We start from the raw sequence: 22,525 nt of genomic DNA on the forward strand, positions 1-22,525 counted from the left end.
ATGTTATCATTCTAGAAAATGCCTATAAAGTTCTTTATAGATGGTATTACACGCCTGCTCGTCTGGCTCGTTTTATCCCCACATATTCCCTGACTTTCTTTCGGGGTTGTCAACAAATGGGCACTATGGTACATATTTGGTGGACTTGCCCCAAGATTTGCAGACTGTGGATCAAAGTTTATGCCCTTCTCCGCACTATGTTTCACACAGACATTAAGCACAACCCGTATGAATCGCTTTTATTTAAACCAATAGTGGGCCTACTTCATCCCGAACGGCAGCTGGCATCGCACCTATTCATGGCCACCAAGCTGACGATCGCGAGGGCTTGGAAGACTCCCCTCCTCAGCTTCGAGGCTGTTAAAAACCGGATGAACTTTATAATGGTTAACGAAAAGCTGACAGACATACTGTCAGACACCCACACTAAATTTCTGCAGACATGGCGTCCTTGGCTTGATATAGCTCAACCGTCGAGATTCGACCAGTCCCTTTTGTTGATATAAAATTTACATATCAGTTTATTATTATTCTTTTTTTGCTGCAGTCCCCCTGGAGCCCTTTTCTTTGTTTTTTATTTTGTTTTTTTGTTTTTTTTTGTGTGTGTTTGTCTCCTTTCTCTTTTCCTCTCTTTCCTTTTGTCTAGTCTGTTTTTATGCTATTTGTGCTGATTGTGATTTCTGCTTTGAGTGCCGTACCAGCAATACTACATCTATATGCTGGACTCCGTTGATAGCCCCGCGTGTGGAGTACCTATCTGTATTCAGAGAGGCTCCATTTCCTGTCTTTCTCACCTTCTGTATGCTGATATAGTGGCAATTTTTCCTTAGAGTTTATTATGTCATTGGCTTCTAAATGTCTATCATTTTTGCAATTTATTGTGGTTTTTTTTTATTATATATACGGCACTTGTGTACGCAGTTTATTTTCATGTCTTTTTATCAGTACATATTCTGTATTACTCATCGAATTCCTTGTATGTTTCATTCCAGTGGATCAATGTATCTGTTTTCGACTGATTCTCTGCTGTTATCTGTTCTAGAATAAAATTCTTTGTAAAATAAAAGCTCCCTGGGAACCAAACCCAGACAAATATCATATCTACCAGTCATCAGTATTGCCTGTGGTCTCCCTAAAGCTGATCTTGTCCATGCCTTATTTTGCACTACAACTCTGTGTGGAGGCAGGCATTTTAGAGTCAGGGTTTAGAATACTCATGTGAGAACCTCCAGCAAGAAAAACAGTAAATAGCACATTAGCGACCAAGTTCCCTCCATATCTCATGAGACTAGCACTTAGAGGCAGCAAGATATCATACTGTAGGTATAGACAAAAGTGCTTAGGGACTTTCACATACCGGGATATACACTGCTAATTTTCAAGAGGCATTTAAGACATAATAGAAAGTTTTCACGGTAGTTGTTAGACACAATTCGAATTTCCAAATGTTCCCTGTAACAAAGAAAATATTTACTTTTTGAGTTCAGTTTCACTTTAAGTATTATAAAGAGGTTAAGTAATAATTTTTAAGTTGGGTTACATTTTTTGGACTGAAGGGAACGGTGGGTTAAGTGTCAGAATAATGTAGAAGGCAAATTTTTTTGTGCTTGTGTTCATCAATAGAATTTCCATGGTAAGAACTGCCATGAAAGTTATTGGCAGAAAAACTAAAGTACCAATATTTCATTTCAAAGGATTGTGCACTTCATTGCCCTGAGCACTGAATTTTAAAATGAGGGAAAAAGTGGCAGCTAACGACAGAAGTTAATAAAAAATCATATGAGGTATTCCTCTACATTCTCCAGCTGTTCTAAAAGAGAAATATATTGTGTGTAAAATAAGGATGGCAAAAGATGTTCCATTTGATTGTGCTTTGTAACTTTCATTTTCAAATGGCTCTAAACCTCAGACATAAAATATGAAAAAGTATATCCCTCTATAATGTGTACTTGTCTCAAATAAGAGCACTAAGTGTAACTTCTGTCTGCTGCCTCTACAACCACAGCTCTGTTCCTGTGAACTATATGGGAGAGGGGCTGTCTCTTTCCTCCAATCAGTTCTCAGAACTCTCACTGAGCTCTGCAGAGTGTAACTTCAGATCTCTTCCCCTTTTTTTCTGGACTCTCAGAAGAGCTTTATAAATTCACCACTTTGAATGGGTGTAGAGAAGAGAATACTGCAGATAGAAAGGTACAACTTATGTAGGATGACTTTTTTAATTTGTATGTATCACCTGAGGCCAGTCACTTCACTGGATATATGTAAGGGTTTACAACCACTTTAAGAAACGCAACTAAAAAGTAATTGTTCAGTTTCCTAGAACACCTAAATAAAATGAGCTAGGAAGACCATCTAGTAGTCAACATTCTTATTAACCAAAGTATTTCTAAATAAAAGCAAGCACCAAACAGTATTTCAGGAAATTATGTTTTTCTAATTTTTAAGCACCAGGACTGGTAAAAATATGCTGATGAATGTGATGTCATTTGTAATATTAATGTATTATCTCTCAAAGTGAATGTTCGCATAAGTTACTATAATGCATATTTAATTTAGAATCATTGAAACTATTATTATATGTTCATTTTGTATCAACTGGCCATTAAAAGTGCTTCATTTGACATTTAATAATCATTTACTTTATAAATCTATTTGGCACATAGTTAACCTTCAAGTTAGATACTAATAATGTAGAGAAATTGATTTTTGTGAATACATATTAAAACTGTAGGGGGTGTTTGAAGATATCTAACATGATTTAACCAGTTCAATTTGTGCATGTGTCTTTGCTGTTATGACTTAAAACTGGTAAGTGATAACTGCTTTGTGTAAATATTTAACAAACACAGCATTTTAATATATTGCAGAATAAAAAATATGAAAGCATTCTTAATTAAACTAATTTGTAAAACCACTGTCAATTGTTTTTAAATTTATACTACTAATCATTTCAACACTAGAGTACTAAAAAGAAGAATATAAAAGTTATTTTATATAAAATGATATCATTGTCCAGTTACCTGAGCTTAACAATATTGTATTTACTGGTATGCCAATTTAACAAATATATATTAAATAGTTATGTATCACTTTTCAAGTGCTTTTCATAAAATGAAATCAACACTCATTATTATCATCCTACTTAGTATATTTACATTTCTTTTTTCTCAGAGCATCATCTGACAACCATTGGAATTTAGGATATACAAAGATGCAAGTAATTGGTTATGTTATTGCTCGCATTCATTTATCCAGCATAGTCATCATAGATGTCAATGCCCTGACAAGCTTACTAGCCCAAGAGTTAAAGTTATATAAATTGGGAGCCTCATACTCTTGGTTTGGTTGATATTCACATTGATTTGTCACACTCCTGGATAATTTAAACTCAGCATATTAGAAAAAAATAAATAAGCAGAGGTTACCTTCAGTGAAAACCATATGTCGAAACCCGTACACTATTTGTTCATAGTTATATAGGCATCCCTCCATGCTAAACTGTATACAAAGACATTTTAGACAATTGTGCACTTCCAGCCTTGTGGCAAAAGCTAAGGGAGGGCCTCTGTAAAAATAGAAAATTATATATAATCTCAGTTTATCTAAGAATCTACTCATTTTGATGTGAGGTCTCCAGCAGGGGCGGACTGACCATTTGGAAACTCGGGCACTGCCCGAGGGCCTGGGGTCAGTAGGGGGCCCCATGAGATGCCCCTGGTACCTATTTCATAGGCTTTTGTGAATTTGGGCAAGGACACAGGGGCCCCATGATGCCCTATTGCCCGGGGGCCCCATGAGTTGTCAGTCCTCCCCTGGTCTCCAGTGTACATTTTTTCAACATATACTCAGTTTGAATTGCCCAGGTTTGTTACATCTTTACTTTAATCGGTTGCCGCCTGGTTAATAGCAGAATGATGGCCGAGAGGGACTTTCATCTATCTGGGTGAGCGCCATGTGATGTCCTCCTGGATCGTCACCTCGCATGCACCTGCTGGCTGCGCTGCAGCGAGATTGGTCACTGGCTGTGTCCATCTGACACAGTCGATGACAAATCTGTGTACCAACCCATTCCAGTAATCAATGGATGATTTCCTTTCATGCCATCCATGGTATACAATTGTGTTGCCAGCTGTGGTTGATCACAGTGATCACATGATACATTTATAAATGTACCCATCTGTGTCATGTGATTAACTGTGGCCATTCACAGCTAAACACAACAAAAAAAACACGGCATTAATCAATTTCATTCAGTTAATTGCTTGCCTACTGTATAGCAGCAAAATTCACTCCTATCCTATCATAACGTATAAAAAAAATACTAATCACTTCTACTTACTATGGTAACATTATATTACTCTGGTCACAGTGTTTTAAAAAAAATTGTAAAGAAAAAAGAAAAAAGTTAAAAATGTAAAAAAATTTTAAAAAGTATTCATTTTTTTCATACTGTCACCAGTCAGTGTTCCTGATCACCACCACACCAGTTATATGATGATACTTTACTGCACTGGTGACAGTATGTTAAAAAAATGGTGAAAAGCATTTTTTTAATTTCTTTATTTTCCAAAAAATTATGACAAAACATTACAAATTCAAAAAACTTGTCAAGCCTCTTACTAAAAACTGAAGACTGCCTATTTGATCGAATTTCAGATATATACCATAGTTTGTGTACTCTGTAACTTTCCTACAGACTAAATAATACACACTAATCTGGGTTATTTTCTTGAAAGAAATGTAGCAGTATACATTTTGGCCTAAATTTATAAAGAAGTTATTTATTTGCAAAATTTTATAACATAAACAAAGAAAGACTTGTTTTTTTTTAATTTTTGGTCTTTTTTAGTTTATTTAACAAGAAATAAAAAACCCAGGAGTGATTAAATACCACCAAAAGAAAGCTCTAGTTGTGTGAACAAAATGATAAAATTTAGTTTGGGTACAGCATTGCATGACTGCACAATTGTCATTCAAACTGTGAAAGCGCTGAAAGCTGAAATTTGGCCTAGACAGGAAATGGGTAAAAGTGGCAGGTATTGAAGTGGTTAAGTGCTTTGGATAACATTTTTTTTATCATTATGTTAACTTACAGACTGGATGCATATATAATTAAATCCTTGTGTTTAGCATTTTGAACATGTATAGTATGCAGTAAATTAACAATTTGTTTATGTTGTGAATCTGTCAAACACATTTTAGCCAACTCTGTCAGGATCTTGATTTACTCTCTTTTCCAAACAGCCACTCCTTCTGCAAACATCGCTCATGCTTTATACTTACTAATTTTATGGCCATTTTGTGACTTTCTATAAGCTTTTATGCTAGACAATCTTCCATCCATGGATTAATTTGTCATGCATTACACAAACAGGTCTCTAGCAGGTGGGACAGTGTTTTTGAAGGCAGAGAGAGAAGGTCTGGGTAGATGAATGATACATCTTTGGGGGGAGGAGAAATGCATTAGTGATTTTTGTGGAATAAGGAAGAAAATAATTATCTGTGAGCAGTGGTTGCAGGAGGAATTCATTTTTTGAGTTTGCAGGAGGAGGGAGGGATATCTAGCGAAGGCATTTCCCAAAATGAACACTGTACATGTGTGTAAGATTTTACTTTAATTGTAGGCAAAAATGTATGATATTAACTAGTTGCCGACCGCAGATAGCCGAATGACGGCTTCACTGCGGCCGGCCAGTTCTGGGTGGACGTCATATGACGTCCCCCCAGAACGCGCTCTCCTGCGCGCCCCAGGGGGCGCGCACCCGGCGATCTCTGTGATCGCTGTGTCCTACGGACACAGCTGATCACGAGATGTGGTAAAAGGCCAATCATACCGGCCTTTTACCACGTGATCAGCGGTGTCCAATGACACGCTGATCACAGGGAAATGCAAGTGCCGGTTCTCGGCTGCACTTTCCTCACGCTGTCAGATCGTGAGGAAAGTACTGCCGAGAACCGGCAGTTGTCAGAGCGAGGATCGGCACCGATCATCAGGGCACTGATGATCAGTGCCCTGATGATCGGTGCCCAGCAGTGCCACCCACAAGTTCCGCCCAACTGTGCCCAGCAGTGCGCCCACTAGCTCCACCCACCTGTGCCCAGCAGTGCACCCACCTGTGCCCAGCAGTGCACCCACCTGTGCCACTCTGCAGTGTCACACACCTGTGCCCAGAAGTGCCACCTACCTGTGCCCAGCAGTGCCACCCACCTGTGCCCACCCACCTGTGCCCACCAGTGCCACCCACCTGTGCCCACCCACCAGTGCTGCCCACCAGTGCCACCCACCAGTGCTGCCCACCAGTGCCGCCAGTCAGTGCCCAGCGGTTGTGCCAGTCAGTGCCGCCAGTCAGTGCCCAGCAGTGATGCCAGTCAGTGCCATCTATCAGTACCCATCATCAGTGTCACCTATTAGTGCCACCTATCAGTGCTGCATATTAGTGCCGCCTATCCGTGACACCTCATTAGTGCTGCCTATCAGTGCCGCCTATCCGTGCCACCTCATTAGTACTGCCTATCAGTGCCCTTTAGTGCTGCCTATCAGTGCCCATCAGTGCCGCCTATCAGTGCCCATCAGTGCTGCCTCATCAATGCACATCAGTGAAGGAGAAAAATTACCTGTTTGAAAAATTTTATAATAGAAACAAAGAAACTTTTTTTTTTTCAAATTTTTTGCACTCTTTTAATTTATAGCGAAAAAAGTAAAGCGCCCAGTGGCTATTAAATACCACCAAAAGAAAGCTCTATTTGTGAGAAAAAAATGATCAAAATTTCATATGGGTACAATGTTGCATGACCGCGCAATTGTCAATCAAAGTGCGGCAGCGCTGAAACCTGAAAATTGGCCTGGTAAGGAAGGGGGTATAAGTGCCTGGTAGGCAAGTGGTTAATACTCTTTACACTGGAGTTGAAGTATAACAAATTGGCAATTCAATATACATACTCTGTTAAAGAAATAAAACTATGAAGTCAGCTAGAAAGCCTTCCTGGTTACCTATTAAAATATTTAAAGTTCTGACATATTGCTGCCTCTTGACCTCATTATTGGACATATTATATGCTCAGATTTCTGGAAATATAATCAGAAGAGTTTTAAACTCTGTGTATACTATTGATCACTGTAGTACATGACATCATAACACCATATATCTGATGACACCTTCAAGAATGTATTAGTCTAAACAGTGAAAGGAATTACAGATTCCAAATATAAGATCTAAAGCCAAGCCATTTTTTTAATAGAGCAGGGAAGGTTTTTATTGCTGTCTGTGCCCCCCACTGAGAAGAGTCTCCATCTTTCCATTTGGCCTACTGGCAATTGTTACTGTGACTTACAGCAATCCACAATATTAACCTTTTCCCGTCCAGCTGGACGGGAGCGCTGCCGATGCAAGGGGATGTTTCTAAACATCCCCCTGCATCCATTGCCTGTGCGCGCTCCCTGGGAGGTGGCTCTGCGATGAACACAGATCACTGTACGGGACCTCTGTGTGAGGTCCCGATTCATGTGATCACTGATTGGCCAATCAGTGATCACATGAACAGTAGAAAACAAGATGTCACTGCCTGACATCATTGTTTACTACTTGTGAAATCTGTGAATGATCACAGAGGTCACATGGCTCAAGGCTTTTCACAACAGCCTTGTACCATGTGACAAGCTGTGACCAATCACAACTCTCACAGTATTTATCTTTGGCTGCAGGAATGCAGCCAGAGAGAAAGAGAAATGATTGCTTTTACAGCCTTTATGGGTGTAAAAGCAATCAGTGTAAAAAAAAATCTTTATCTTTTACTATGGTGACATTGTACTGCTAGGGTGACTAGGGTGCTAAAGTGACAGTATGTAAAAAATAAATAAATACATAAATAATAATATTTAAAAAATGAAATAAAAATGTAAAAAAAAATAGCTGAATACATTTTGAATTATATTAGTAGTGAAAGTCCATCATGATAATAGACAACAAAAGTTCAGAAAATTCGTGCAAAAAGATCAAAAATTCTTCTAATGAAAAGAAAAACTTCCACCTTCCACCCGTGCAAACCAACATCAAATGCACTCACCAGATATAGGTGAATGAAACGCCTTTTAGGAATTTTTATGGGATCCTAAACCCTCTTTCGTGTCCACTCTATAGGAATCCTCACCTTCAGTATAGGCTCCACCATACAACCGGGGAGAGAAAATCTCAGATAGTGTGATATTGCAAACTACCGTTTTTAAATAAAATCAAGGATTAAGGCCACTCACATTTAAATCACTTTAAAAAGGCATATTTATTAGGACAAGCTTCTTCCAGATGGACAATGAATGTCAGACAACCTCCTCAGGAATCTCACATCACAGCTCCAGGATACAGCAGAAGCTCCACAGAGATCAAACATGCACAGATCCCAAAAGATGGCCGCTGGAACGCACCGCTCAGCGTGCGCTCCACTCACCGGAAGTGACGTCAGACGTACGGGGTAAAGACCGGAAATGCGTCAACGCGTTTCGCCCCTCCCATCAGGTGTTCTCATGGTCTTGAGAACGCCCGATGGGAGGGGCGAAACGCGTTGACGCATTTGATTTAATTCCTACAATAAACCTTGGATAATGCACTAGGTGTGTGCGCCACCTGTTTTTCTCTCTATCCAGTGGCTGATTTCCCCGTCTGAGGAGGGCTGCACCCCTGGAACATTTCCTTTTGGTTGTCGCTGTCCTGGTACCCTTGGCTTCCCTTTTGGCTGTGCATATCCTGAGGCGCTGGAGAGTACATACGATGTTCAGTCTTGTGTTTGTATGGTATGGATCCATTCTCCCAAATCTGTTTAGTTATTTCCAGCAAACCATAGGGACTTCCCTGATGGCAAACAAATATTGCAACTGGAAATCCCAATATCTCTCATCTTCATCTACCATTTCGTCAGCATGCTTTTCAGAGCTTTGTTAAATCATACCTACCCAACCCATCTGTCTATGGGTGGCACAACGCAGTGTGAAAATATCTAGAGGCACACAATTCTTTCATGACCTTTGACATAAAGGATCCCTCAGGATCTCCTTTGGGAGCCCTCTGTGAATACAAATGTGGTAAACTCCAAGGAGATGGTATTTCTTAAAGGAACAGTCTTGGGATAACTGGTCGCATAATCTATCAATCTATTACGACAAAGATGTACTGGTGTCCCCTAGTCAACCACTGGACCTTCCAGGTCTGTTGCCATTTGCTCAAAAGAGACCTCATCCAGGGCATTTGGGCTGGGATCTGACATTGTAGAGAAGACACAAGCTGGCCATAGATTGGTTATATTTTTTCTTTCAGCCAGTAGACTAACAGATTCCTTTGCCCATACAAGCATGGTGGATGAAGGAATCCAAAGTACAAAAGCCAATGTGAAAACATGTGGCAGGAGAGAAATGCAGATCAAACTCCAGATATTATATATTCAATAATACAATGTCATGAAAAACAAAGTAAACTCATTGTGGTATTCAGTGATCACTTAGCTGTCTGCAATACAATGCAAATAGTTTTTTTGAGTAACCATATAGGATAAGACAACCAAATCAAGTATCCTCTACACCTCTTCATTAAAGGCTCAGATATGGAGAGGTTATAAAGTGAAACCAACAAATATTAATCTTTTCTCATCCGTGGCCTCCTCCATTCAAGAAAAAAGAGTAGCAGGACCACATCCCTAGCTGAGAAGGCCACTTATAGTGTGCTCCATGCCTGCCATGTGAGCAAATAACTTTTTTTTATTGCACACCACATGACATTTGTCAGCCTAAGTCCCATTTAGGACATCAAAAAAAAGATGACAAACACAGATAAAGAAAATTCAGGAAAGAAATAAAAAAAGAAAATATGGAATGGGAGATAAAAAGAAAATATGGATTGAGAGATAAAAAGTAAAGGAAAGAAGTACACCCTCTAAGGTCAAAATGTGTCACTCTGTCAATCTCAAGAGGAATCTGAAAGGTATCTTAACCAGGGATCCCAGATTTTCTCAAAGAAGGCCAACTTGTTGTGTATAATTGCTAATAGGCATTGATTTAACAGAATCCATATCAACTTGGCCTTCAACAGATCAAATGAGATCATGAGGATTTCCAAAATCTTGCAACTGAGATTCTGGCTGCTGTAAAAATTAAAGCAATCATTGGTATCCCCTCCACCAGTCATCCCAGAAGGATCTATTATAGATTTTTAATGAGCTTCACCTGGGTAAGGGAGTAAATAAAATTATATGTGTGATTCCAAAACCACTTCACCACCATGTGTGGAGTACTGTACCTTCCTGTCAACAGGTGACTGGTGTGTTTTTCAACATTCTTGCATAAATACTCTATTGGAATGGAGATAATAAAGTTGCTAGTATGTTTTAAGGCAGCTAGAAAATGTGCTATTCGAGAGTATCAGTGCAAGTCCATTGCTGGAAGCTGATGTTTCTCTAGTAGGAATCGTTTTGACAAAACACCTCTGTGATCGCACAAATATGCAATGAGAAGGAAGCACTTACTCGTCCACCAAACAAAAGTGCGAGGGTTCAGACCTGGGGTGAAAACTGGGTTACCCAACAATGAGGCCAGAGGAGTATGAGGGGACATGCTTGATTGCCAGCCTATCCCATAAGCTGAGAGTAAGTGATAATGTTGGGCAAAGTATAGTCAGTCTCTCTTTGGCTCTGAGCCACATCAAGCTGCTAATCACCTTGTTGGGAAGAAGGGATTATTCTAATTACATCCACAGTGGATGAAAATTCTGGGAATGATAGAGAATCAACTGAGCCAACTGTGCAGCATAAAAATACATGAAAAAGTCAAGAACTACTAAGCCACCCTTCAATTTAGGTATTTATAGAGTGTGTCTATTTACCCTGGGTCTCTTGTCACCCCAAACAAATGTTAGCAATTTTCGTTGGAAGAGTTTTAAGTATAAAATATTAATTGAGACTTAGAGGGTTCTCAACAAATATAAAATCCTGGGCAAAATGTTCATTTTGATTGTGTGCAGCCTAATCACCAGGAGGGGGGATTGGAGGCCCACCTATCAAGCTCCTCTGACAATTCACTTTTTGGCACAAGTAGAAAAATTGTATGGGACCTGGCTTTTCCTCTTTTCTAAAAGGGTTATCACATCAACTAACATAATTATTACACAAGCCTGCCCCTTTTCCGACACCTGTACCTTGAGAAAACATTGGCCTGTGGTACCACCCGAACAAACAGGAAGGGCTTCCACAAAATCTAGTGAACAAAAGGCTACAAATGGGGGAATCTGCAAGTCTGAGGAATGAGGAAGTGTTGGCCATGAAGTGGAGGGATAGAAGAGATATTTACGCCCTGTCCACCATCCACAATGACACCATGGTGGAAATTCATGAAAGACAAGGTCCCATCCTAAAGCCAGAGTGTATCTACAATTTCAATTGATTCATGGGGGGGGGGGGGGTTAAAAGATCTGATGCTGAACCCTGTTTATCAACAAGGAAGTCCCTCTTCTGGTATAAAAAATTTTCAATATACTTTATCCATGTGGCCATTTTTAATGCATACATCACCTGTTAAAAGTCAATGGAAAGACCCACCCCACTTCCTCAAAGTTATAGTATATGTTGTCACTGCTCTAATTTATCAGTAAGGATCTCCACCACAAAGCATCAGCTCCATTTGTGTTGGCAGACTTCATGAATGCCATTTCCCTGAGAACATTTCACCATCAGAAACAGGAAGAAGATACCAAACAAAATGTAGGGGGAGTTAGGGAAGACACCAGTCTTCATTGTCCCCAGTGTCCCTCCCAACTAGGCCTATGCAGATTGCTTGTGCCGTTATCGCACCATTTTATTACTAAAATATTAGTTCCCTTTATTTTTAACAGCCTGTCATTTCCCCATTTTTATTATCTGTACAGATCTTTTCCTGCTGCCTTGACTGACCATGCCTCTGTCTTCCATCTTAAAGCAGAGTTCCACTCACCCTGTAAAAAAATAAAAGTCAGCAGCTACAAAAACTGTAGCTGCTGACTTTTAAAAAACAGCCACTTACCTGTCCCTCGGTCCCGCGGTGTGTTCCCTGTATTCCGGCATCTTCAGTGTGGGCACCCAGCTGTGCAACTTGCGGCTTCACAGCCGGGTACCCACTGCCCATGCGCGAGTAGCGTTGTGCTTCATGAATGGTCCTGTAGTCTTCTGGGACCTGTCACGTGTACCAAAATACTACAGGGAGGGAGGACACCTTCCGCTTCCGATAGCCTAGGCGATCAGACCGGACGTGGGAGCGGGTACCTGTCAAATTTGGGTATCTGCTCCCCCCCACCCCTCAAAGGTGCCAATCCTTAATGGGGAGTGGAGGAACAGTCTTTAAAGCGGAACTTCTCCTTTTGGATGAAGCTTCACTTTAACTGACCCTGGCCTGTTTACCGACAATGCCTCTGCCTGCCATCTAGATTGTTTGTAAAACATATTTCTGCCTTCCACCTAAACTAACCCTGGCCTGTTTATCGACTATGCTTCTGCCTGCTGTCTGGATTATCAACTATAATTATGCCTTCTTCCTGGACTGACCTCGGCCTGTTAATTGACCATGTTTTTTGCATGCTGCTTGGATTAATCTTTTGCCCTGCTACTATAGATAACACAGGGGTCTCACATATGTGAGGTTCAGAGTAGAGTTCTGAGTAGAAAAAAACAGTTTTTGGTTACAACTTCAAATAACTCACCATGTCTCTCACTAAATAGCTTGGACTGTCTGCTTTCCAAAAGGGGTCATTTGGGGGCAATATGTACTTTACTAGTATGTGAGGACCTCAAGAAATGAAATAGACCCTCAGTGAATTTGGTGCATAGGTGTGATTAATTTTCAATGATTGATACAATAGCTTGTAGACTCTAAGTTTCACACTGACTAAATAATATACATTGATTTTGGTTATTTTTTTTTACCAAAGGAATGTAACAATATAAATTTTGGCCTCAATTTATGTAGAATAATTACTTATGTGCAAAATTTTATAAAAGAATGTAAGAAAAATGCCTTTTTTTCACCATTTCGATTTTTTTTGGCTTATGTCTCAAAAAATACAAAACCCAGTGGTGATTAAATACCACCAAAAGAAAGCTCTATTTGTGTAGAAAAATTAATAAAAATTTTGTTTGAGTACAGAGTTGCATGACTAATTGTCATTCGAAGTGTGAGAGCACAGAAAGGTTAAAATTGGCCTGGCCAGGTGGTAAAAGTGCCCTGTATGGAAGTGGTTAAAAACAAAGCAGCAATTGCAGATCCCATATTTCTATCATGACAGGTTTCCTTTTACGTTTCTGGGATAAATAAGCATTGTAAACGTTGCTTATAGCAACAATTTGATTATTAAAATGCAATATAAAATCTCACTGCTGCTAAAATGAACTGTTTAATTTCAGCATTTTTGCTCCATTTCATAAAACTTTGTAGATTGTATACCTCTATTTAAGTCATTCTAATAATGTTACATTCCTATATACAGTATTTATACCATGATTGTTTTTCCTTCATCAGAGAATTGTGCTTCCCCCATAAAGCAGACTCATCAGTTCTGTCGGTATGAAAATATGGTATTTGTGCTCCTCAATTATGAACACCATATGTTAAAAGTGCTTATTTTATACTGCATAAATCTTTTTTCAAACATCCAAAATAACTTTCATTCTATATATGCTAAAAGCACTCCTGCTTAATAAATATTATGATAATTTAGTTCATGTTTCAAAAAATATTTTGTTCTGAACACTCCTAGTCAGTGACTCACGTTAAAGCAGACAGAATTTTAATAGGATTTTGTATTATTTATTTAAAAACAGTATTTCTAAGTTAAGACTTAGAAAAGGAAGACTAGTTTTCATGATAATCTGACCCATTGGAATTACATTACAATAAAATGCATGTTTTTCAACGCATGTTGACTAACAGTATTTCAAATAATAAACCCAAACGTAGAAAATGTGATCTTTCCATGTTATGCTTATATGTCTGAGAATAATAGCTTTATATTTGCATGTTTTCTTTTTCATGTAAACCGGTATCAAATCATATGCTAAAGGCAATGCGCAAAGTGTAGCACCCCGATGGCAGTCAGTCAGAAATTATTAGTAAGGGTTGGTTCACAAAAGCCCACACAGTATTCTACTAATATTCAGCATATTAGTCTAAAATCACAAGAATGTTTGTATCTAACAGCAGCTAAAGGTAACTAATTTGCCCCTGAAAAAGTTGAACTATTTCCTGCAGATAGTTGCAGTTTGTAAATGAGTTTAGCTGTATTTAGCTGCAGATAGATGTGTTTAGTAGCATCAGTGTTTTCATGCTTTTTTTTTTTCAATACCCTATTCTCGGGGGGATTTTACACCCCAGGCACCTCCTTTTCCACTCTGTTGGTAGTTTTATGAGCAAGGAGTTAGAGCTGTGCAATTGAAATGGAGTGCAGAGCAAAGCTGGTGCTTACAATTGTGTGCCTGCTTGAGAGGAGAATTTTGAGGGCCAGTTCACATGCATGACACTACTTTTAAAAAAGCACCACACCAAACTCCATGGTAGAGTTTGGTATAGTACCATGTAATTTGGTGCTCACAAATACACTGCTTTTTGATCTGTGTTTGGGGTGCCATTAACAATTAATTGGCAACTGCATGTAGGTCGCAAGGGCAGTGTGTCACCAGCAGTGCACACGGAATGCACCTTTTCCACACTACGTTTTGGTGTGAACTGGCCCTGAGGCAAACAGAGAGGCAGAGAAAGAGGCAAATGAAATGAAGATGGGTACATCTCCACCATCTACTGTAACTTGGGGATATTTTGTCCTGAAGTGAGAAAATAAGAACCTATCCCAATAAATTTTACAACTTTACCAGAATGTCAGTGTCAACCTTTAACGCCATACTAACTATCGTTAGACCACGCCTGCAAAGAATAAATACCAATATGAGCTTGAATGAAAACCAACATTAGAACTAACATGAGAATGAATAATTTTATTATTTTATTATTATTAATACTTTTTAAATATTTCAGGAAGAGAAGAGAAAGTGTGTTTTTTTCCCCTGCTAAATGCACTGCATCTACTGTATCTTCAGCTAAACGCAATGCACTTTTAGCTGCAGATAGTCAACACTGAAAGCAGCACTTTCCTTCTTTACCTTAGCAGAGCTAAACTGTCTGCAACTAAATGTTGCTAATTGTTGTGTATGAATAACATGATTACTTTGCATTGTTTGAGTCCAGCTGCTTTTAGAAAAGTCTTCTAAATACAGCTAAACTCATAAAATTAGACATTCCTGTGAATGTAGCCTTACAGTGCAGGCAGCTGTCAGTGTGAGGTCCAGCAGGGGTTGATGAGATGTGCACTTCACACCCTTAGTTTTTTTTAACTTTTTTTTTTTTTACTTTGTTTAAAGCATCAAATAGTGGCTCCAATGCAGTCTGATAAAGAAAATCACTCAAGATCACTGCAAAGGCTATAAAAATGTGACTCTTAGCTAGCAGCATTTAATTGCATTCAACTGAACTTTCTCTTTAATGTTGATGAAGTTTTACTATGTCATCATATTGTTGGACAATCAATAACCTGTTTGACACATTTTATGGTGATTTGAATTCTGGGTGGAGCTGAGGAGGACCCCGCTGTCATGGTACATACAGTATTGATACCAATGACAAAATTAAAGAAAGATGGAGCATCCGAAAAAATGAATTTAGGGACTTAGGTGCTAAGGAACCACCAAGGCAGTGTTTTCAGAAATACTGGCTGTTTCCTGAGCCACACAAGAAAGGCAACAGGAACTTAGGGAACTTAACAAGTGACTGAGGAACTGCTGCAGAAGAAGAAGGGTTTTGGGTTCAAAGAGAACTGGGCTGACTTTTTGGTCGGTTACCCGCTCTATAGCAGGGACAAACTGCTCCTGAATGAGGAAGGTACAGCTCTGTTGGAGGAGAAGATGACCAAAAGATTGGAGAAATCTTTTGCTATTAGCCCCACTGTTGCAGTGGAGCATCACAAACAACTGTTTAGTCCACCAAAACACACAATGCATCACCAAAGCACGACAGTTTACAGAGCACCCAAGCACTACTCCCCCCCATACAGCTCCTGCAATAGCTGAACATAAAAGTAGGGAACAATCCCCACATTATCAGCATCATGTTTGAAAGGCCTATAAAAAGAGGTAGAAGTTTCCGTGAACAGCCTCTGTGTTCACAGGCCAAAGTGGTGGTTCTAGATGTGAAGCATTAACTACAGGCAGGGCATGCTTGCCCCTTTTTTTCCAAGTACTGAGCATTCTATACAGCTAGAGCAAATGGAAAAGGAGGTGAAATAGGTAACCAAGTCTTCATTGTCCTCCTCCGCTGTCACCCAGGCTCAGACTAGCTGCAGTCCACTACAGCTGCCAAGGTGTCCTATTTTGCATCCTCATCTAGAGCTACTCCTGCCATTTCCCTGCCATGTCACAAGGGAGTCAGCTGAATTATTTAAACACAGAATAAGCTACTTGCTGCAAAAGGATGAACACCAATGAATTGTCTCAGAGTTTTAAAAGGAGAGTAATGGGAGAAACTCAACAGAGAGAATGAATTGGAAGTGATGTTACCACAACCAGAGCATATTGCCAAGTTGACTTCAGTGATGAGAAGTGGAGGATGATATATGGGTGCCCAATAAAGCAGAGGAGGAAAAGTGAAGTAGAGGCACAACCCCAGCAAGGCAAGATGTCATTCAAGGGTAGCTTGCAGAAAATTGGAGGGAGCAGCTGCCTGGTTCCACCAGATGGCAGAGCTCCACAGGTGCAGGGCACTGTTGTCTAATAGTTCACTCCCTAGAGCTCACCTGTGTGCGTCACCTGTGAGTTGTTGTTTGCAGTATATGCCATCAGTGTGCCTTGTGTGAGTAGCACATATATGAAGAGATATGTGACTTCTCACCACACTGTTTATTGGGAACAGCACCAGAATGCTAGTCATTAGGAACAGAGTTGCACTTCCCCTCCTTCTCTTCCCTGATCCTTCCATTACATTGTATAGTGGACTATCCCCACTGTACACAATTCCCTCTCAGCAGCCTCTAGTGATAGGGAAGAAAGTATATCAAGGGGTGTCAAAGGTCTACCATATGTTTCCTCTAGGGAGAAAGAGGGTATGCTCAAGACCATACAGAACAGGGGCAGGCAGAGGCTGCAACTCTGCTCTGATTCTGCAATTTCCCCACACCAGCGCTAGCATTAACAAAACAAGTTTCACTGCCCTGAAAGCTAAAATGAAAAAAATACCTTACCAGCCACCCCCACGCCCAGCATTTTAATGCCAGCTTGGTCATATTGCTAGCTTTAAAACTTCTTCTTTTTCAGCTAGTGGATTTTGCCCCCTTCAAGAATTTCCAGTCTGTGCTTTACCACTGTGTCAAGTTCCAACCATTTTTACACCTGTAAGGCCATTTCTGCCCTTCATCATCATGTGGAATGTTTCCATCATGCTGGGTCACACAGTCAGCAACAAGGTTCATGTGAACACAGACAAGTGGTCCAGCTAGTATGGACGAGAACATTCTGCTGAGTAATCCTCTTCTTCACCAGTCCCCCTCCAGGGGCCACACTGGAGCAGATTATTTCAGCTCTGCTGGGGCAGGCCTAGAGGTGGTTAACGTTGTGGCAACTTGTGTCAGAAATAGTGGTGTGTGACAACAGCACCAACCGGCTGTCTGCCCACCAATGACATGTGCTTTGCCTGGACAAGTCCTGAATCTCGTGGTGCAGCCCTTCCTGGACAGGTACCCCAAGTAACAAGATCTTCTGAGGCAGGTCAAAAGAATTTGTAACCATTTAATGTGCTTGGTTTGGTGAAATTCAGTGGGAATTCCATCTGCCTGTAAATTGCCTGATATGTGACAGGCTCTCCAAGTGGAATTTGGTTTTGGCCTTGCTGCAGTAGCAGCACATGAAACAGAGGGTTGTCATCAAGTACTCTGCATAAGTTTGGCACAAGGACAGGCTCTGGGAACCTGGACTTCTTTTCCCCATATCAGTGGATGCTGATACAGGACACATGCACTGTATTGTCACTTTGTCATTTGATGACATTATATGTTGCTGCTCATGCACTGCATGCATACTGCATGGAACCATGAACAGGACATTCAAAAGGAGAACAAAGAGTATTTCCTAGCATCTCAGGGCCTGCTCTATCCAGACACTGTCCCTGTGAGGCCACATCAGCCATAGGGGGAAGAGGAGGAGTATGATTCTTGTGCGGGCATTAAAGTGAAGTTCCAGTGAAAATGTAAAAAAAAAGTCAGCTGCTATAAAAACTGTAGCTGCTGACTTTTAAAAAACAGCCACTCACCTGTCCCTCGATCCCACGGTGTCCCCCCTGCAGCCCATTTCACTGGTCACTCTGTGTTCCCTGTGCCGGCATCTTCAGTGTGGGCACCCAGCTGTGACAGCTTGCAGATTCACAGCTGGGTGCCCATTGCTAGTAGCGCTGTGCTTCTGATTGGTCCTGTAGTTTTCTGGTACCTGTCACGTGTCCCAGAAGACTACGGGGAGGGAGGGGGGGACAACTTCCATTTCTGATCACCGAGCCGATCACAGCGGAAGTGGGAGAGGGTACCTGTCAATTTCTGGTACCCACTCTCCCACCCCGCTCCCCAAAGGTGCCAAATCTTAATGGGGAGTGGGGGACCAGTCCTTAAAGCAGAACTTCCTTTTTTGGGTGGAACTTCTCTTTAAGGCTGAAAATTACATTGGACAATATTACAAGGGTGAGTTTCAGGCCCCCCAAACCCCAGAAGTTGTTGCTAAAAGGAGGTAGCTACGGACAATGCAAACCTCAGTGACCATGAGGACTTGGGTTCTTCTGTATCCAGTAATTTGCTGCAAATGGGCTCCTTCATGCTCCAAAGACTGCAAAAGGACCTTAGTTTTCATGGCGTCAAGGAAAATAGATAATTAATGGTTGTCAATGCTCCTTGATACATGTTACAAGCTGAAAGTTGCAGAGATCATACTACCCCTTGCAGAGGGAGCAGAGGATGAAATATCTGAAAAATTCAGGAATGAGGGAACCTTTGTCACTCATTGGCAGAATAATGTCTCACAGACAAGCTGTCTCTGAACCTCCTCTCAGTGAAAGGAGGTGCAATGATAGGGATGGCTGCCTAAAAAAAACCTTTCAAAAGTGTTTCAGTCCCCAGCGCCCAGGGATTTCTGTTGCCAGCCCCTTTGGCAGTGGCTGCATCACATACTGGTAGATTATCTGGGGACAAGAGCCGATGTAGAGACCTTCTGAATGGATGACCCCCTCAACTATTATGTCATGAAAATGCATCACCAGCCTAATCTTCCCCAGTAGGCAATTGAACTGCTGGATTGCCATGCAGCCAGAAAAAAACTAAAGTGCATCAGTCCATGGACACTGATGACCAGCGGACAAGTGTGAAAATTAACCAGTCCTTAATCAGCAGCAGCATCTAAACCTTTGCTGCAGATGCTACTGATTACATGTTTGGGGGATCCTGTCAATCTCCAAAAAATGTTTTTGATGCTTCCAAAGCCTCCTTATTCACTGCTACAGGCCACAAAGAATTTATCACATGCTGTAACTACCACATCCACATACCTGCCACTGTCAACATCTGCCACTGTTGTAGGCCTGATACAATTATTGTCAAAAAAGTGGGTCATATCTGCTGTTCTTTACAAAGGCAATTTATTGTGGAACCCCAAATTTTTGCAGCTGTTTCACAGTTGAAAGTGCTGTGACCTTTGTTCAAAAAGGTCCATGCTGTGCTCTGTAAAAAATTTCTGTCAGGTTGTGTTTGGGCAACACAAACATCCAAAACCCAATTTTTCTGCAGCTATGTAACAGTAACACAAAATATACAATTATTTGACAGTGACAATCCTCCTCTCAGCAAGAATGGGTTATGGTGTTTTGTCACTATAAACACCCAAAACCTAATTTTCACACAACTTCAATTAAAGTCGAAGAAATTGTTAAATGTTTTTGACCATTGATTTTTACTTGAATTACAGTGCATTATCCTTACAAATTGACAACACATTATGTGTCCTCATATTTTTGCCCAGTTGTGAAAACTGGAATACATACTCTTTAAAGTAGTGTGGCCTAATAGTGATTCCTTACATAAAAACCACCAGGTCTCACTCTTTATCTCAGAAATTCTGGAATATAAAGTGTGTTTTGCAACATGTGTGAATAATTTCTCTAAACATTTTTCTCCTTTGTTTCAGGGAAAGAAAACATTTTTGGATTTACAGATAGAACCTGCCTGCTCTCTTCTTGTTAATTTGCCTCTGATTTAAAACATTTGCATTCTGTGTATCAAATCTGTATTTGTAAATTATTTTTTTTAGAAAAATAAGAGTCTGATGGGTGAATTATAACATCAATAAGGATGAGTTTTTCTCTCTGAATTCTGTACACTATTGAAATCAAAGCTCTGCAAATTTACAGTCTAATTTCATAATTTCTATAATTAATAAACGTTTTAAGTTAAATCTGCCTGCCTTGTCCCTCAGAAATAAGGATCTCTCCAAAAAGGGTTATAAAAGCTGTGCTGGCAAGGATTTAAATTTTTTCATATTCTGAATGAAAGAAAAAATAATTGTAAGGTGGAACCTGCTTGTTCTATTTTTGACAAATAGTAGACAGTCTAAAAAAGATATGAATCAAATATGTACAATGTATCGTTCTGTAATCTATGGAAAAGGAAACTTAGTAACTTTCTTCAAAAAATATGCTGAAAAGATGTATCCTGTTTCCTTCTTTAGTGTCCAAAACAAAGGCACCTATATACAATTTACTGTTGTAAAATACCTGCCTGAGCTATCCCTTCAAAATTGTGGACTATTAGCTGTGTTGCTAAGCTGTATGCCTTTTCCATCCTCACTGTTTAAAAAAGCACACTCATTTTTATGTATTTCCTGATTTTAAATATCTACTTGATCACTGACAAATGTTGGCCTGGCCACACAAGGTTAGTAGCTGTGGTGCAAACCTGTATGCTTTTTCCATCTTTAGTGTCCAAGAAAAGACACACATGTTTTATTTAAAGATGCTAAATGCCAGTGTCCATAAAAAGTCATTTTTTTTTATTTTAAGGATGTTAAATGCTCCCTCAATTGCTCAGAGATTTTGGTCTGTTCAAACAGGCTTACTAGCTGTAGTGCAAAACCTGTATGCTATTTCCATTGTCAATGTCCAGTCACTTTTTATATGGATGCTGAATGCCTGTTTATTCATTCAGATGTAGTGGTTTGTTCAAACAGATTATCTCATTGTGCTACAAACTCACATGCTATTTCCAACCTCAGTGTCCAAAAAAAACCAAATTTTTTTATTTGAAGATGCTAAATGCTGGCTCCATATCTCCAAAATGTGGCCTGTTCAAGCTGGTGCAATTCTGTATGCTATTACCATTGCTAGTGTCCAGAAAAGTCACAAATTTCTTCTTTACGGATGCTGAATGCCTGCTCAATAGCTCAAAAATTGCAGCCCATCCACACAGGCTTGCTAGCTGTGGCACAAACATGTGTGCCATTTCCATAGTCAGTGTCCAAAAAATACTTTTTTTTAAAAGGATTGATTAAGGATTTTTGTAAGAAATTGTGTTCCTACTGGTTGAAGGATGGATTGCCGGCAATCCCTCCCTAAGCCAAACAAAGTTATAATCAGCTTATTCCTATTCATTGTTTTTAGTGAATCTTTAATTATAGGCTTGATAGGTTATTTGTGGTGTATCCCAAATACAGCACTGGGAGCCTCACTTTTAAACCTATTTATAAATTGTATAAAGAGTGGGATTAAAAGTACCATTTCAGTGTTTGCAGATGACACAAAGCTATATAATGGAATAAAGTCCTTACATGATATCCTCAATTTACCAGCAGCCCTGAATGCACTGTTTGACTGGCAACTAAGAGATAGATGAGGATTTAATGTTGATAAACATTAAGGTATGCAGTTTGGGGCTAAAGATCTGCATTCATCATACATTCTAGGGGGAATAAAACGAGGAGTCAATGGTCAAGAAGGATCTGGATGTTGGTAGCTCATACACTTAATAATATTTTATTAAATTACAAAAGATAAAGAGTCCAGAAATAGTGACATGAATTTGCCCCTGCATAAAGCATTAGTAAGATCTCATCAACCAAATGATATTCATGGAGAACCTCAGCTATGAGGAAAGATTATCTGAACTGAATTTATTCTCCCATGAGAAGATGCAGTTAAGATGCGATATGATCAATGTGTACAAATAGATAAATTGCCATATAGTGAACTTGGTACAAGGTTATTCACTTTATTATTATTGCAAAGTACAAGGGGGCTCTATTTGTGTCCGGAAAAAAAAAAGAGTAAGATAACAGCATTGGAAACCACACTGTAGAAGAAAACACTTCATAAAGGTAGGGGTTCATGCTCCCCAATAGATACGCAATGAGGGCAAACACACACCATTCAACAGTTTGGATTTTTAACACAGGTTTTGCC

Source organism: Staurois parvus, unplaced genomic scaffold (genome assembly GCF_062004578.1).
Source record: "Staurois parvus isolate SC_StPar_1 unplaced genomic scaffold, SC_StPar_1.0 ptg000015l, whole genome shotgun sequence".
NCBI lineage: Eukaryota > Metazoa > Chordata > Amphibia > Anura > Ranidae > Staurois > Staurois parvus.